General features: G+C 41.8%; 2 pseudogenes; one reads left to right on the top strand and one right to left on the bottom strand.

Moving 5' to 3' along the window:
* Positions 1–6,628: 6,628 nt before the first annotated feature.
* On the bottom strand, positions 6,629–10,385 carry LOC133228451 (hsc70-interacting protein-like; annotated as a pseudogene).
* A 5,494-nt stretch (positions 10,386–15,879) lies between these two features.
* Positions 15,880–16,472, top strand: LOC133228450 (eukaryotic translation initiation factor 1-like; annotated as a pseudogene).
* The last annotated feature ends 1,334 nt before the right edge of the window (positions 16,473–17,806 follow it).

Below are 17,806 nucleotides of genomic sequence, written 5' to 3'. Positions count from 1 at the left end.
TATAATTAAGCTTTTGTTACCTATTACTTTTATCTGAAGTGGCAGAAAAAAGGTCATGAAAAAAGCACAAAAGACCAACAGAACAGTTTTCTGGCTTCTTTCGAAAGCGGTTTGTAAAATAAAAATTTAATGTTCCAAGTGTGAGAATTAGGAGAAATCACTGAGGTGAGGCTTACACCCTAGGAAAGCACAGTTTGAAGGGGACCATGAAACTTGGGCTTCAGAAAGCATCTTTATATATCCCACAGTATAGAGATGGTATTAAGAAGTGAAATAACTTTTCTTTCAAGGGCTACATGAAGAAGCTGGTATGTGAAGGAAAACACCCTGAACTGTCCAGGCCTTGGACACACTAAAAAAAAAAAAAAACTTCAGAAAATGCAAGTCATGCCAAAAGCAAATTGCCTCAGAGGTAATTCATGACTATGTTTATAAAACATTTTCTGAGCACATATAATAGCTCCCAGCACTATAGTCAGACACTGTCCTAGGTTTAATAATACCAAAGAAAGAGAGGCTGGCCCAGTCTTCAAGGGGCTTGTTCTTCTACTACTTTCTGGGGACCCCTTTGACAAATGGTGCTTTGGAAGCATAGAAAAGGGACAGGTAAATTATTCTGTGGGCTTAGAGAAAGCTTCCTGTAGAAAATGACCCTTGAGCTGAGTTTTAAAGAATAAGTAGACGTTAGCTGGAGAAGGTGATGGCGCCCCACTCCAGTACTCTTGCCTGGAAAACCCCATGGACGGAGGAGCCTGGTAGGCTCCAGTCCATGGGGTCGCGAAGAGTCAGACACAATTGAGCGACTTCCCTTTCACTTTTCACTTTCATGCATTGGAGAAGGAAATGGCAACCCACTCCAGTGTTCTTGCCTGGAGAATGCCAGGGACGGGGGAGCCTGGTGGGCTGCCGTCTATGGGGTAGCACAGAGTCAGACAAGACTGAAGTGACTTAGCAGCAACAGCAGCAGCAGCAGCAGATGTTAGCTAGCTAAAGAATGAAGGGATAGAATATGACAGTGTGACTTTAAGAGCAAATGAGGAAGCTTAGCTTTGGAAGACACTGTTGGCAGTGGCTTGGCTCCTTCATGGTCCTGGCACATGCAGAATTGGTCTACTGTGGTTCTAGAATTCCCTGGGTAACCCTGATCCCTGGGATCTGGTGACATTACTTCCTCCTTTTATTTTTCCACTCATAGAATTTGCCATTGGTGGTGGTTTGCTATCATTGCTTGCTTCTGCTTGCCTCACTGTCCTGATTGACTTCTTAGCTCTTTCATCAGCTCTGTAACCAGTTTACTATAGTAAATGTCCTCTGCTCCGAAGACGAAAAAAGGAAAAAAAAGAAGCAAAAGAAAAAAGTGGGAAGGCAGGGAAACAACAGACAGTATCGCTTCTGATGGAAACAGCAATTACCTGTGAATGGCTGGGGTGAACAGTTGTGTGAACAAGAGAAGTAGAGTGTTAGGTGCTAAACTGAAAGCCACCGAGAGTCACTGAAGGATTAAGCAGGTGTCTGATTAGCATTTAGTAAGATCACCTTAGGGCTTCCCAGAAGGCACTAGTGGTAAAGAACCAGCCTGCCAATGCAGGAGACATGAGAGACTCGGGTTCTCTCCCTGGATCAGGAAGATCCCCTGGAGGAGAGCATGGCAATCCACGCCAGTATTCTTGCCTGGAGCATCCCATGGACAGAGGAGCCTGGCTGGGCTACAGTCCATAGGGTCCCAAAGTGTTGGACATGACTGAAGTGACTTAGCACACACACATGCAAAACCACCTTGGTAGTAATGCAGAGAGCAGGTTTATTGGGGTTGGTCATGCTCAGCTTATAAGTAGGAAAACCATTTAGGAACTGTTTCAATAACTTGGTGAAGGATGATACTGGTATGGACTAGGCATTGGACCAACATTTTGGTCTCAAGTGCCCTTTATGCTCTTGAAAATTATTGAACTCTCCAAGATAGCTGACTTAGTTCTCCACAGCACATACAGACACAACAAGATTACTTGTTGATGAATATTTCCATTTAAGAGCCTAGACAACTTTTCTGAAAAATTTCTCGGCTGATTCTCTTCTAGTGCTTAAACTAGTCAAAAAGAAGGGGCAGAGGAAGCATCATGTCCTCTGTTTGAAACTAATCGTGATTCTGTCTCTGGAGCCAGGATTGGGGCTGGATTCAGCCTCCTCTGAAGCTTATGGAGGCATCTACCAACAAGGAAGGCTGTGGAAAGGGTAAGGGGTATCAGGGCAGCACTATTGTGGCTGTTGTAGGACTCATCAGTGTAGAAGCTGTCCATCAAAGCCCCAGATCTAGCGATGATTAACCAGAGAGACAAGGAAGTAAAATGAGCTGGGACCTGAGGACTGGACTGTAATGCGCAGCGACACTTAAGGAACGAGCAAAGGAAAGGCATGCTCTGAAAGAAAGTCTGGGGTTGAAGGAATAGTGGTTAGAACCGTTGGGCTCTAAGTCAGGCTGCTATCGTTGAGCTCCAAGAATGCTGTTACCTGCCTGATCTTGAGAAAATTACTTAGATCTTCTAAATCTGTCTTCTCATCTAAAAGATGGCAGAAATAATTATGCCTATTTCATTAGTGCTATTAAGAGGGAGGATTAAATATAGTAATTGTGTAGTTGGCACAGAACCCTTATTAAATGAGGGCTATTGTCTTATTAGCATTGTATTAATGAGGATCTGCTTCAGAGATGGAAAAATAATCAGATGTAACAGAAGTCAGGAGAGAAGAGAATTTAAAAAAATATCTCCAGCGATAAATACTGAAAAGAAGTCGCTTAAGATAAGGACTCTCATGCAATACTTAAGGGTTATCCTATTCATATTTTTAGCATCTACTATTGGCTTATATTAAACTAGCAGTCAACTAAATCCACAAGATGTTTTTACACAAACTCCGGTCAGACGAGGTCTCCATCTTTCTGTACCTGTGTAGCTAGCGGCAAGATTTAATTTATGTACTACATTGTCGCTAACCACTAGCCTTGTAAGAGTAATTTGAATCTTTGATCTATTTTGCTTACATTAGGTGACATTTCCATTGTTAATGTCATCTGCATATTTGATATATATATCTTGTTTATTTTTGTCTAGTACTTTAACAGTTAAGTGGTAAGTTACGTTTATTTATGCTTCATTCTGTCTCCATATTTATTTCACATAGGGTTGTGATAAATAAGTAAATGCCTGAACATGCCTAGTACTGTGTGTAGCACAAAGAAGATGTTCCTAAATTCTTCCCTACTGCCTTCTCTCTTCTTCTCTGGATCACTCTTCTTTTTCTCTCCTTTGTTTTTAAATTTCTTTAAAACTTTGTTTTAACATATTGCCTTGCTTACAAAGAGAAACTACATGTAGAATAGGATAGTGTTTTAAAATCCAATTGGCCGGGATAGATTAAACTGAATTTCATGCTTTGAGTTGGTGACAGCTCCGTAAAGTGAGGATAAAGGCATAAATATACTTCTGTCTCCTTTTCTCATGGTTCGCTAATCCCGGCTCGAATGCTCTACCTCCCATGCCTCTCTCCCACATCCCCTCTAGACCCTCAAAACAGAGCACAGTCACTTCACTGCTAATAGAAATGAATTCACTGAGTATCTATAATGTGTACAGCGTCAGGTTAGGACTGAAGTTAAGATACTTGAAGCCAGAAACAGTCTCTCTGCCTTTCAGGACCTAATGAAATCTAGTATCTGGGTTTAATTCCCTTCTGCTGGAGTCTCTTTGTTTTCCTGTAAATCCATGATCCCATGCTAACAGCTGGGGAGAGAAAGAAAGGAGACCCCTGTGGATTTTGCCCTCCCTCCCAGGTAATATGTACATTTTGTACTTGTACTCTTTCCTGGTTCCAACAAATATTTCTGAAACTTTCATTGTATGCCAGGCATGATTATAAATACTAAGGGTACTGTGGAGAATAAGGCAGGCAAGGTCCTTATTCTCGTGGGATTTATAGTCTAGACGGGGTAGACAGACAATAAACAAAGAAAAATGCATGGACAGGGCACTGTTCGACATAAATGTGATCTAGAGTATTTGAACAAGTGACACGCTGCAGAGTGGCTCCTTTGGGTTGAGTGGGCAGGAAAAGCTCCTCTAAGCAGGTGACATTTCAGCTGAGACCTGAATCACAAGAAAGAACCAGTTACACTAAGATCTAAAGAACATTCCAGGCAGAAGACAAACTAGTACAGAGCCCCGGAGGTAGGGATAAAATCCCTGTGTTCACAGGGCTGAAAGGAGGCCAGCGTGGCTGGAGTGCGGCACCTGAGGGGGAGAGCGGTGTGAGATAAAGCAGGAAAGCCATGGGCCAGATCACCTGGCAAGGCCTGGCCACCTGGGGGCCTGTGAGAGTGTCCTGGGGAGCTTCAAAAATGTTGGGATCCCTCCTCTAGAGATTGATTCACTTGATCTGAGGTGGAGCCCAAACGACAGAAGTTCACAGAGGCCTCTGTGCAGCCCGGGTTGAGGACTGGTGATATCTGGGATTCACAAGCCGTGGTAGGGAGTTTGTATTTTCTTCTCAAGTGGAATAGGGAATTGCTAGGGCTATTTAGCAGAAGAGAGATGGGATTTGAGTAATTTATTTAAAAGATCCCTCTAGATGCTACATGGAGAAGGGACTATAGAGGATCAAGAGAGAAAGCAGGCGATTATTGTCCTTTTGTGGACATATGCTTTCATTTCTCCTGGGTAAATACCTAGGAATGGAGTCGCTGGAAACAACCCAAATGTCTATCAAAAGGTGAATGGATAAATAAACTGTGATGTGTCCATACAGTAAAATACCACTCAGCAATAAACACAAAGAACTACCGCAATAGCATGGATGGACCTCAAAACCATTATACCGAGCAAACTCAGGCAGACACAAAACAGTATATACTACACTAATCCTCTTACGAGGTTTAGGAAAAGGTAAAACTAATTTGTGGTGATAGCAATCAGAAGAGGCTGCCTCTAGGGGCTAGAGACGACGGGAAGAGGTTTAGTAGAGAATTTATTAGGGTAATGGAAATGTGTATTTTGATTGCATGAGTATACATGTTTATCAAAACTCCTTTGAATTGTGCACTTAGGATCTGTGCATTTCATTGTACATGGATTTTATACCAATTCAAAAAATGAAAAAGAACTACTACACACCTTCTAGAATGACTTAAAAAATGCCAGGTGCTGGAGAGGATAAAGAACAACTGGGACTCCCAGATGTTTCTTGTGGGAGTGCAAAATGGAAATTAGTTAAGTAGTTTCTGATAAAATTAAACAGGCACTTACCATATGGTTCACCAATCTCACATGTAGATGTTTACCAAGAGAAATAAACTGTGTCACAAAAAGACCTGTATGTGAAAGTTTATAGACAAAAGCAACAAGGGTTGTAGTTAGGAGGCTCTTTGCAGTGTTCTGGTGAAAGATGATGGCATAGCCTAGGCTAAGATGTAGATGAAAGATAGGAGATGGAATGGAGATAGGCTATGGAGATGAAGAAAAGTCAGCAAGTTCAGGATATGTTCTGGAGGTAGAATCTGTGGGAACCGCATTGTCGATTTTGTGAGAAGGAGAGAGGAATCAAGAGTGACTTAAGGTTTTGGTATAAGCATCTGGGTGGTTGATGATGTCACTGACGGAGCTGTTGAAGACTGGGATGAGTAGGGTAGGGGAGAGGAAAATCAAAAGCTCTTCTAAACCATGTTAAGTCTGAGATGTTTATTAGACTTTGTGGATATTTTAGTAGTGGACTGCTAGAAAATATGCTTCCATCTTTTACTGTTAAAATATAAACTTTCAGGACTTCTCTGGTGGTCCAGGGTTAAGACTCTGCTTCCACTGTAGGGGTGTGTATTCAGTCCCTGCTTGGGGAACTAAGATCCTGCATGTTACGTGCTGTGCTCAGCTGCTCAGTCATGTCCGATTCTTTGCAACCCAGTGGACTGTAGCCCACCAGGCTCCTCTATCCATGGAATTTTCCAGGCAAGAATACTGGAGTGGGTTGCTATTTCCTTCTCCAGGAGAGCTTCCTGACCCAGGGGTTGAACCTGCATCTTTACCACTGTGACACTTGCTGTGGCAAACTGCGTGGTGCAGTTAAAAAGGAGCTTTCAATCTGGTCAAGTGGAGAATGCTGTGATCGTAGGTGGCGGTAGAATGCAGTTCCTTGAGGTTGTGATAGAGTCAGTAACAGACTTATGAGAAGGGGGATTAGATATATTTTAGTGTTTCTCTATCATTGTGGACCCAACACATAGAAAAGACAGGAAAAAAACTTTAGGATGAAGCGAAACAATAAATAGTTTTAATCCAAGCCAGTGGTATAATCACTTGACTGGAGGTTTATAAGAACCAATCAGGCTTGAAAATTAGATAATGATATGATTTGGATTTAGGGATATGGGCTAATATGGCCATTCCTTGTAAGCTATCTACTGCTATATAACAAATTACCCCCAAATTTAAATTAATAAGAATATAAATGTTTATTATCTTACACAGTGTTTATGGATCAAGAATTTGGGATCAGCTTAGTGGGTTTTGTTTTTCAGTGGAAAGGGCTGCTTAATAGTTGTTCTTGTTTTAATATTTTTCAGGTTTTAAAAATGTTTAAAGTTTTTGATTCCCAGTAGGAAAGTATTATCTGAATGATTGTTTTAATGGCAAACCACTGAAAATTGTTTCAGCTTCATTTGGGACAGAGGGAGAGAGACTATCTTCAGAGCACCATAGCTTTTCCTTCGTCAGCAGGTCAGAAGTACACTGGATTGTTTTACTGTGACATCCATTAGGTGATCTCAGTTGCTTTTCCTTCAGCATGGGCTTTATTTGTCAGAAGGGCCTTAGGCTTGCCCTCCAAATTTGGCCGACGATTTACAGATGAGACTCACAACTTTTGGGCTGCTCTGATATTTCAACATATTGAAGCTCTGGATCACATCCTAGAAGGCCGTCATAACTTCTAAAACCTGCATGTCCGTAAGAACCTCTGGATCATTAGTAATTTCATTGAGCCCAAGCATTCCTGCCATTCCAGGCATACCCCATCCCATTCCAGGCATTCTTCCAGGAAAATTAGCAGGTGTTGCCCCGGGAAAGCCACCTGAAAAATAGCTATATTGAGCTCCTGTTTGTCTTCTAATTTCTCCCTCCTTCTGGGGTCTTTTCTGTTTCTCCCAAGCCTTCTTAACCCTTTCCATTTTTTCTTTGAGCCTTTGGTCTTCATGGTTTCACTCAGACTTTCTCTGTTGTTCAGCAGTTTTCTGGGCCCTTGGTTGAACTTCTTTCAGCATTACACTAACATTGTAATCTAGTTTACGGTCAAGGGCAGGACCATGGACTGCTTCTACCCAGTGGCCCAGAGGTACATGTGCTTTTCCTGCCCACTTGTAAGGCTGAGCTGAATCAGGATTTATTTCAGTTTCTCTGTCAAAGTTTCAGATGGTAGCATTTGACTTCTGTAATTTGATGAAGACTCTGGCTCTCTTGGCATACAGAGAAGATTCAGCATAACGGCATCTGTAAACAAGTCAATGGCTTTCTGTAGCTCACCATCATTTAGGGCCTCAATGGCAACCACATTTTTATCATTTGCCTGATCCATCATCCCCTGTTATCTCAACATTTTCATCTCCCATTCCTTGGCAGGCATCAGTGTTTGATTCAATCACACTTTACATTTTTATTATAGATGACTTTAGTTCAGACCCTCAGTTGTGTCCAACTCTTTGCGACCCCATGGACTGCAGCACGCCAGGCTTCCCTATCCATCACCAACTCCTGGAGCTTGCTCAAACTCATGTCCATTAAGTCAATGATACCATCAAACCATCTCATCCTCTCTCATCCCCTTCTGTTCCTGCCTTCAGTCTTTCCCAGCATCAGGGTCTTTTCCAATGAGTCAGTTCTTTGCATCAGGTGGCCAAAGTATTGGAGGTTCATCTTCAACATCAGTCCTTCCAATGAATATTCAGGACTGATTTCCTTTAGGATGGACTGGTTGGATCTCCTTGCAGTCTAAGAGACTCTAAAGAGTCTTCTCTAACACCACAGTTCAAAAAGCATCAATTCTTCAGTGCTCAGCTTTCTTTATAGTCCAACTCTCACATTCATATGTGACTACTGGAAAAACCATAGCTTTGACTAGATGGACCTTTGTTGGCAAAGTAATGTCTCTGCTTTTTAATATGCTGTCTAGGTTGGTCATAGCTTTTCTTGCAAGGAGCAAGCGTCTTTTAATTTCATGGTTGCAGTCACCATCTGCAGTGATTTCGGAGCCCCAAAGATAAAGTCTGTCACTGTTTCCATTGTTTCTCCCATCTATTTGCTATGAAGTGATGGGACCAGATGCCATGATCTTAGTTTTTTGAATGTTGAGTCTTAAGCCAGCCTTTTCACTCTCCTCTTTCACTTTCATCAAAAGGTTCTTCAGTTCCTCTTCACTTTCTGCCATAAAGGTGGTATCATCTGCGTATTTGAAGTTATTGATATTTCTCCTGGCAATCTTGATTCCAGCTTCTGCTTCATCCAGTCTGGCATTTCGCACGATATGCTCTGCATATAAGTTAAATAAGCAGGGTGACAGTATATAGCCTTGATGTAATCCTTTCCCAATTCGGAACCAGTCTGTTGTTCCATGTCCAGTTCTAACTTTTGCTTCTTGACCTGCATTCAGATTTCTCATGAGGCAGGTAAGCTAGTCTGGCATTCCCATCTCTTGAAGAATTTTCCACTTTGTTGTGAGCTACAGAGTCAAAGGCTTTGGTGTAATCAATGAAGCAGAAGTTGATGTTTCTCTGGAATTCTCTTGCTTTTTCGATGATCCAGCAGATGTTGGCTAGTTGGTCTCTGGTTTCTCTGCCTTTTCTAAATCCAGCTTGAGCATATGGAAGTTCATGGTTCACATACTGTGGAAGTCTGGCTTGGAGAATTTTGAACATTACATTGCTAGTGTGTGAGATGAGTGCAATTGTGTGGTAGTTTGAACATTCTTTAGCATTGCCCTTCTTTGGGATTGGAATGAAAAGTGACCTTTTCCAGTCCTGTGGCCACTGCTAAGTTTTCCAAATTTGCTGGCATATTGAGTGCAGCACTTCACAGCATCATCTTTTAAGATTTGAAATAACTCAACTGGAATTCTATCACCTCCATAGCTTTGTTCATAGTGATGCTTCCCAAGGCCCACTTGACTTCGCATTCCAGGATGTCTGGCTCTAGGTGAGTGATCACACCATCGTGGTTATCTGGGTCATGAAGATCATTTTTATATAGTTCTTCTGTGTATTTTTGCCACCTCTTCTTTATCTCTTCTGCTTCTGTTAGGTCCATACCATTTCTGTCCTTTATTGTGCCCATTTTTGCACGAAATATTCCTTGTATCTCTAATTTTCTTGAAGAGATCTCTAGTCTTTCCCATTCTATTGTTTTCCTCTATTTCTCGGCATTGATCACTGAGTAAGGCTTTCTTATCTCTCTCCTTGCTATTCTTTGGAACTCTGCATTTAAATGGGTATATCTTCCCTTTTCTCCTTTGTCTTTAGCTTCTCTTCTTTTCTCAGCTATTTGTAAGGCCTCCTCAGACAACCATTTTGCCTTTCTGCATTTCATTTTCTTGGGGATGGCCTTGATCACCGCCTCCTCTACAGTGTTACGAACCTCTGTCCGTAATTCTTCAGGCACTCTGTCTATTAGATCTAATCCCTTGAATCTATTTGTTACTTTCACTGTATAATTGTTGGGGATTTGATTTAGATCATACCCGAATGGTCTAGTAGTTTTCCCTACTTTCTTCAATTTAAGTCTGAGTTTGGCAATAAGGAGTTCATGATCTGAGCCACAGTCAGCTGCTGGTCTTGTTTTTGCTGACTGTATAGAGCTTCTCCATCTTTGGCTGTGAAGAATATAATCAATCTGATTTATGTTTTGACCATCTGGTGATGTCCATGTGTAGAGTCTTCTCTTGTGTTGTTAGAAGAGGGTGTTACTTACCTCACTTGATATGCACTTCTTTGGTGGCTCAGACCATAAGGGATCTGCCTGCAGTTCAGGAGATGCGGGTTCAGTCCTTGGATTGGAAAGATCCCCTGGAGAAGGAAATGGCTACCCACTCCAGTATTCTTATCTGGAAAATCCTGTGGACAGAGGAGCCTGGCAGGCTGTAGTTGGATACCACAGAGCGACTAGCACTTTCCTTCACTTGAAAGTTTGTCTTTATGTTTTCCTCTGCCTTCTCAGGATCTGGCTTTTCTTCCTTGGTATGTTCTTCTGACTTAGATTTATGAGTAGCAAGTGGTATTTTACCCCCATTACCTTCTACCCAGTCCTCAGTAAGTACATTTCTTCAGTGTGCAGGACATTGGAATCTTGCTTACATATTTTTATAACGGTTCAAAGCTCTCACTTTGAGGATTCCTTGGTCCAGCATGGCTGAGGCTGAGACCAGGTTCCACACCAGGACCACACGGTAGGGTGAGACTGCTCAGTTTCGAGTCTGGATATCTCCTAACGTCGCAGTCAATATGTTCGGCAGGACTACAGTTATTTGAAGGCTTCAATGGGGCTAGAGTAGCTGTTTCCCAGATTCATAAACATGGCAATTTAATTCTAGGAGTTGGTAGGAGGACTCAGTTCCTCACCACATAGACCTCTCCCTGGGCTGCATGAGTAGCTGGCTTCCTCCACAGTAAACAATCCAGCAGTGTGCAAGGTAGAGGAAGCGATGTCTTTTATGACCTAGCTTCAGAAGTCATTCTCCATTGTTTCCAGAGTATCCTATTGATTACAGGTCAGGCTCATTCAGAGTAGAAGTATCTACACAGGGGAGTGACTAACAGGAGGGATAGCATCATTGGAGGGTGTCAAGTCCCTTTTCAGGTTTTGTAGTTTATGATATATTAAGAGTATAAAGGGACTCTTCTTTGTGGTGCTATATGAGAAAAATTCCCTTAGATATTTATGGCTCCAGACCTTATATGCAATTCAACCAGCTTTAGAATGTCATCAAAAGAATTTGAGAAGATAAACATTTTTTTAAGCAATAAGCATTTTTTAAAACATTGGGAAAGCTTACAATTAAATATAGAAATGTACTAAAAATGAAACACATGGTATTAGTATTTTTGTGTAAAGGATTCTGTATATTTAGTATTTTAAGTTTTTATAATGTTTAGAAGATCTAATAGAATAATAACACGTTATATGTGTAATGCTTATTTAAAAGGTGTAACTAAGTAATTGATTTGCATTTGTGATTTTAAGTGGAAATGTTTCAAATGTAAATGCAACAGTAGACATTTAAAAGAACTTAAAATTAACATATTTATAAGATTAATTTATTAGATATATGTAAATTACTTAAGTACTTGGAAAGTGTTTTTTGGTTTCAGTTGAATTTTTTGGTCATTCAACAGAAGAACTTAATATATATATTTATATATATTAATATTTATAAAGTTACAAATTTTTAAATAGATTAATTAATGACCAACCATGTAATGTGACCAACTATTAATCAAAAGTCCCTTTAGAAGGGATTGTTTAAATTTAACTATATCTATAAAAGTTTATAAATCTATATATGTGTGTGTGTGTGAAGTCGCTCAGTCGCGTCCGACTCTTTGTGACCCCGTGGACTGTAGCCTGCCAGGCTCCTCTGTCCATGGGATTCTCCAGGTAAGAATACTGGGGTGGGTTGCCATTTCCTTCTCCAGGGGATCTTCCCAACCCAGGGATCGAACCCCAGTCTGCTGCATTGCAGGCAGACGCTTTACCCTCTGAGCCACCAGTATAAGCTAACATAAATATCTCCTTGGATTTTGATTTTGTAAAGGCAAGCATTAATTTTTCAAAACCAAAGTAACTTTTGAATACTTTTCTTTGAATGCATTAAAGTTCACCTTGAGTAAATAGATTCACTTGGATGGCAGGTGGGGAAGCAGGGGAAGAGAGATTTTGACTGATGGATCAACCCTGCCTGGAGAAGCATGGGCCTGACTCGTGCTCTGGCCTGATGACCGAGCTGGTCCACAGTTAAGAACTCTTCTCTGCCTGGGCCCGAGGGTGCGGAGGGGGGCAAGGAGCCAGACCTCTGCCGGTACTGTCTGTTCCCCCTCCCACCTCCTTGAGCTCATGCATGTAATAAGTGCCACACTAGCCTTAATTCCAAGTCACAGCATGATTCTTTCTTTCTCCAAAAAAGCTGAGCACATGGCATACTGGTCTTTATTAACTTGCTCTTTGATTGTCCAAGGGACTTCTAACTGACCTGCAGGACTAATTGTGGCTGTATTAAGCAATGAGTACAGTTAAAAAAAAAAAAAAAGCACATCAGCAAGTCCTAGACATAAAAGCTGCAAGTTCACCACATTGTCATAATATGACTTATAAAACAAAAATATAGCCAAACATTGATTAGTATGGGTTATAGCACAGACTCACATTTAGCTTTTGGTTGTAATATTGAAATTTTAAATTTACTGTAACTGATCTTATGCCTGAACCTCCTACCCAGCTAGGTTGTGGACAGGAGCACTTTTAAATTTTCCATTAGCTGTATTTTTGTGTCTTCCATCAAAGTTCAACTCCCAGTTCATGCTCTTTGCCTGAGACGGCATCTGGATGCCTGAGAAGAGCCTTGGAAGTGCCAAGTGCCAGAGTAATGGCTGCTGTCTGACAGAGGATGGCCTGCTCTTCAGAGTGGCACCTGTCCAGTGCCTGGCCCTGCTGGCCTTCCCACCAGTTTTAGCGTCCACTCCTGCTGACTAAGGAATCACCACAACCTCTCAATCCCAAATTCTCCCGGAGGCCTCCTCTTGCCCTCCCCACCACCCCGCTTCCGCCCTCCTCTGCCCTTCAGCAGTGCAGGGTGCTCCTCCCCACTCCTATCCTGCTTTGAGAGTTCGTGGTCTAGTGGCTGAGATTAACACATTTTGTGGAAAAGGTGACATTTAAGCCAGAGTTTGAAAGGTGTGTGCAGTTTCAGCAAGCAGAGATAAAGAATAAAAAATGACTTCCAGGAAAAAAGAAGCATGAATATCAAAGGACACAAATGGTTCCTTTTTCCTTCCCCCTCCTAGTTGTATTTCTATAAAAATCATCTTCTTGGTACCATGTGATCACATGGTTTCTGTAAGAATCATCTTCTGACCATATAATATTAGTTGGTGAATGTTGGTGGAATTCTTACTCAACAGGCCACTCAGTTCTTCCTTGGGAATTTTGAACTGAAACTAAGCAAAAAGGTAGTCACTTTCTCTTGGTTAACAGAAGTTAAGTTTTGGAGCTCTCGATGACTATGACCTTGAGAAGAGAAAGAAAAGAGGAAAAGAGAAAGGAAGAGTAAGAAAAAGAAATGGAGGGCATACAGAGGGGAAAAACATCACAGACCGAGAATCCTGGTGACCGTTGTGTCTCAGATTTTGGACATTCCTGTGGTTCAACTGCATTTCTGTTCTTGGGATCCTTGAGATATAGTAATACCTTTCTGATAAATTTCTTTTCCCTTCAGCTAAATTGAGTTTTTGGATTTTGTTGTCATTGTCTTTTTTTTTTTTTTGGCAATTCTCCTAATGAATTGTGTTAGTTTCCTATTGCTGCTGTAATGAATTATCAAAACCTGGTGGCTTAAAACAACAGTGTGTTCTCTCACAGTTCTGGGAGGTACAAGTCCGCAACCAAGGTGTCCGCAGCGACATGCTCCTACTGAAGAGTCTAGAAAAGATTACTTCCTTGACTCTTTCTAGCTTCTGGTGGTTGCTGGCAAGCCTTGGCATTCCCTGGCTCGTAGCTGCATCACTCTCATTTCTGCCTCCATCTTCACGTGGCTGTCTTCCTTCTGTATGTCTCTCTGTGTCTTCATGTGTCCTTCACATTAGGACGCCAGTCGTTTTATTTAGAGCCCCAACTATCCAGCAAGATCTCATCTAAACTAATTACATCCACAAAGGCCACACTCTGAGGGTCCAGGTGGACATGAATTTGAGGGGATACTATTCAACTAAGTATACCATTCAACACGCAAAGGCACTGGGGCTACAAGTTCAGGTCCTGTTTCGAGCCAGGTGCTTGAGGAGGTGGAGTGCTCTGCTGAGGATGCTGAGGTTTGCCCTCTACCCACAGAGGAGGCACAGAGTGCTGTATGCAGGAGAGTATCATGGTCAGAGTTTCATGGAGGATTGCTCTGGTCACAGTGTGCTAAATAAACTGGGGCCGGGAGGGCTAAGGAGGAAGGAACACCAGTTTTACTATTGGATAATTCAAGTGATAGGAAATACCATCTTGAGTCAGGATAGATGGTATGGGAAGAGGAGGAAGGAACAAGTGGGAGACATATTGCAAATTCAAAGTTAACCAGTTGTTGTTCAGTTGCTCAGTCATGTCCAGCTCTGTAACTCCACGGACTGCAGCACACCAGGCTTCCCTGTCCTTCACAATCTCCTGGAGCTTGCTCAAACTCATGTCCATTGAAATGATGATGTCATCCAACCATCTCATCCTCTGTTGCCCCCTTTTCTTCTTGCCCTCAATCTACCAACATCAGGGTCTTTTCCAATGAGTCGGCTCTTTGCATCAGGTGGCCAAAGGATTGGAGCTTCACCATCAGTCCTTCCAATGAATATTCAGGACTAATTTCCTTTAGGATTGACTAGTTGGATCTCCTTGCTGTCCAAAGGACTCTCAAGAGCCCTCTGTAGCACCACAGCTAAAAATCATCAGTTCTTCGGCGCTCAGCCTTCTTTATGGTCCAACTCTTACATCCATACTTGACTACTGGAAAAATCATAGCTTTGACTATACGGACCTTTGTCAGCAAAGTAATGTCTCTGCTTTTTAATACGCCATCTAGGTTTGTCACAGTTTTTCTTCCAAGGAGCAAGCATCTTTAAATTTTATGGCTGCAGTCACTGTTTGGAGTGATTTTGGAGCCCAAGAAAATAACTTGAAGTTAACCAGACTTGGCAGTTAATATGTTGTGGGTGGGAGGAAGCGAGCAAAGCAAGCGAAGCATCTAGGTGACTGTACAATATGGGTGGTCCCTGCACATGGCTGAGTGGTTGCCAAGTGAGAGATGGTATTACCCGGAGGTCTGGGATTAAAGGGAAATGCAAGGCTTGAGGATCCCACAGGGTAGACCCCAGAGACTTGATGAGTGGTCAGGGAGTTGGAAGTAGGCTTTTTCAGTTGGGATTACTTCCATGAAAAGCATCCCATGTTTGTATAAGAGGATTCCGTGGCATAGTCCTTACCTGCTTTTGCTTTTGTGTTTTCAAATACTCTTTACCTACATCAGGGTCTTTGTCTGGACAGTGTATTTTTTAATTTTAATACATGTTGCCAGGTTACTTTCCTAAAAGGCTGTAACAATTCACTTTTCTACTGGCATTGTATGAGAGTCCCCTTTCCTCCTTATTCCCACGATTGGTAGGTATTCACTCTTTAATTTTTGCTATCTGAAATTATGACTTCTTTTAATGGCTGCAAAACATTCCACCCTATCAACATACCATAAAATGCTTAAATATTTTCCTATTTTTGGACATTACATTGTTTCCCTTCTTTGCTATAATAAAATTAATAACCCAGAAATGGGCATTTTTACATAAATCTCTGTCTATCCAATGATACTTATAACGGCTGTTATAATTTGAAAGAATATAACATAGATATAGTTTCCCCAGGCTCTTGCGTTGTTGTTTTTCTGCCTGTGTGCTTTTCTTTCATTTCACTGCTAATATTTTAGGTGGACAGAGGAGGGTATAAGAAAGGGAAAGGGTTAAAACAAATAGATTTGCCCAGTCACTGAGCCATCACCAGGGACTCAGCAGCCTCCCCGTTGAGCCCCCTGGCTTCCCCGCGCTCTGCCCCCCACCTGCCCACCTTCTCCCGCCTCTGCCTTCTGCTGGCCCTTTCCACCGAGGAAAAGGAATCGTATCATATGTCTGCTATCCAGAACCTCCACTCGTTCGACCCCTTTGTTGATGCAAGTAAGGGTGATGATCTGCATCCTGCTGGCACTGAGGATTATATCCATATAAGAATTCAACAGAGAAATGGCAGGAAGACCCTTACTACTATCCAAGGGATCGCTGATGATTGCGATAAAAAAAAAAAAAAAACTAGTGAAGGCATTTAAGAAGAAATTTGCCTGCAATAGTACTGGAATTGAGCATCCAGAATATGGAGAAGTAATTCAGCTACAGGGTGACCAGCACAAGAACATATGCCAGTTCCTGGTAGAGACTGGACTGCCTAAGGACGACCAGCTGAAGGTTCATGGGTTTTAAGTGCTTTTGGCTCACTGAAGCTTAAGTGAGGATTTCCTTGTAATGAGTACAATTTCCCTTCTGTCCTTTGTCACAAGTTTAAAAACCTCACAGCTTGTATAATGTAACCATTTGGGGTCTGCTTTTAACTTGGACTAGTGTAACTCCTTCATGCAATAAACTGAAAAGAGCCATAAAAAAATAGATTTTTAATTTTCTATGAATTCTATTTCTGTCTGTCATTACTAAAGTGATCTGGAATTGCTGTTAAGCCATTATATATATATATATATATATATATATATGGCTGTGCCAGTGTTAGCTGTGCCACGAGGAATATTCAGTCTCTGCACATGGGATCTTTTTTGGCTGAGGCATGTGAACTTCTTAATTGTGGCTTAAGGGACCTAGTTTCCTGACCAGGGATCGAAACCAGGTCCCCTGCACTGGGAGCATGGACTGGTAGCCACTGGACCACTAGGGAGGTCCCTGAGCTATTATTGATTCTCTAACTTTCCCTTGTCCATACATGAAGTTTCTCATTTAATGGAGGGAAGAACAAATGCATCCTAGTATCCTGGCACTGTCTGTAACCTACAAAACAAGCCTAACTATTTTCTTAGACCTTGAAATTCTGAAAAGCATCAAACTTTTCTTGCCATGATGATGAAGAAAAAAGATGAGATTTAAATCTTTATACCATGAATGGTGTATGTTATAATTGTTGTTGTTTAGTTGCTCAGTCGTGTCTGACTCTTTGCAGCCCCAGGGACTTTAGCCTGCCAGGCCCCTATGTCTATGGAATTTTTTCAGGGAAGAATACTAGAGTAGGTTGCCATTTCCTTCTCCAGGGGATCTTCCCAACTGAGGGATCGAACCCGCATCTCTTGCATTGCAGGCGGATTCTTTATCACTGAGCCAACAGGGAAGCCCATATGTTATATGACTGGAAAAATAAACATCTTTTTCTATATTCCTCTCCCTTAAACTTTACCTATTAGAGTCAGAATGCTTCGATTGCAGAATTCTCACTTGAGCAAGGTTTTTATGTAACATTATTCATATTCTTGGCCTTGGATGCCAATTAAGTCTCTCAAGTCTAAAACTGCTTTGTTTGCTTTTTAAGGAAATCTGCCCACCTTACAGGCCTACAAGTTAACTCACCAGCTTGCTCCCTCCCCCCGTTTCCTCCCCAGAGGACTTTGCTTCTGTTGGTTTCCTGCCAGCTCTTACTTTCAAATTGAAATAGTTCAGTTTCTCTGTTTCTAGAACATAGAATTCATTACTCCTGGATTTTTGCCAACAATGTCCCTCTCATGTTTTTAAAACTAAGATGAATGTTACAGAGTGACCTAGTGGGCTCGACCCATGATTAGAAGTCAGTCAGTGATATATGAGATGTCTACATGGATGCTCTATTCTGGGCAGTGGAGCTGCTAGGGGAACAGGCCTCTGGTAGGGTGGGAAGGGCTTCGAGGGTGAAGCCTTGGGGCTGGAGTGGAGAAATATGTGTGAGAGATTAGGTAAGATCTGGCT

The sequence above is a fragment of the Bos javanicus genome, chromosome 17, assembly GCF_032452875.1.
Source record: "Bos javanicus breed banteng chromosome 17, ARS-OSU_banteng_1.0, whole genome shotgun sequence".
NCBI classification, from domain to species: Eukaryota; Metazoa; Chordata; class Mammalia; order Artiodactyla; family Bovidae; genus Bos; species Bos javanicus.
This window is presented reverse-complemented; position numbering and strand designations above follow the sequence as displayed.